Source organism: Eriocheir sinensis, chromosome 3 (assembly GCF_024679095.1).
Source record: "Eriocheir sinensis breed Jianghai 21 chromosome 3, ASM2467909v1, whole genome shotgun sequence".
Taxonomy (NCBI): domain Eukaryota; kingdom Metazoa; phylum Arthropoda; class Malacostraca; order Decapoda; family Varunidae; genus Eriocheir; species Eriocheir sinensis.
Window position 1 is genome coordinate 10,908,471 of NC_066511.1, and position 1,125 is coordinate 10,909,595.

A 1,125-nucleotide genomic window follows, 5' to 3' on the forward strand; every position below is an offset into this window, starting at 1 on the left:
ACAATTAAATATCCCTTAGCGGTGAAGTCGTTGATGAAAAGGTTGGCAGTCTTCTTATCTAATGAAACGAACATGTACATTTATATAAATTGTAATTTGTCCAGTTACAGTCTTGAATAACTTTACTGTCGTACATCCCAGAACCACTGAAAGGAGAGTTTAATAACTATATCACAGGTGCCATTTTGTTATAAAAAAAGCCGAGCAAATTTAAATTGATGCTGATATAATAGTGTTTACTTGTGTGCTCGGTACTCTTCGAGATCCTGATCATAACTAGAACACACACACACACACACAAAAAAAAAAATTGTTACAGCTCAGTGAAAAGTATTATTTTAAGTTTATTTCATATAATCGAAACATTGTGTTTTGCTCTGTTAATAGACATTACTTTTGCTGTTAGATGGTAGTATTTATTAAAAGTAAAGGGGGTGGGATATTCATAATTTTCAAGGGGTAAAGAATGAAGGAGCTTTCCCTTTCCCTTCCTCGGTACAGACGACCGGCCGTGACAACGAAGCTGGCAGAGCTGATGTTATTCAGCCTCCGACGGACGTTTATCGACCCACCGTAAGTAAAGGGAGGCTGATACCTGGATAGGGGCGCGTGGCGTCTGCTTCGAACAGGGACGGAATGGAGTTCAATGTGCAATGTATTTGTGGGCAGAACAATTAGTAACACGCCGAACCACAGGAATATTGAATTACAAATCATTATTTCGGATTGTGAATGCACCAGTCAAACGAGAAATTGAATTATGATTCTACTGTTTCTTGTAATCTCGACAGCAGGTAAATCATATACAGCTGTGTTACCGAAATGATTTGTTAACGTAATTAAATTTATGTTGTTGATTTGTATGCTTGGAAACATTGCTCTCTGTCGACTCAATTCCGTTTACAGTATTACTTGCAGCGACTGAATATTCTGTTTGCTTAGCGATGATATCTCTTATTCAACACTCCTTTGTGATCTCTCGTAGTGGTGCGTTCTGCTGACTGCGTGGGTTGGCAGCGGTGCGGTGGTTGTGGCGGTTGATGCAAATGGTATAGTAGTGATGGTAATGATGGATTCCGGTCAGGGTGGTGTTGATGGTGGTGATGGTGGTTATGTAAGTGTGAC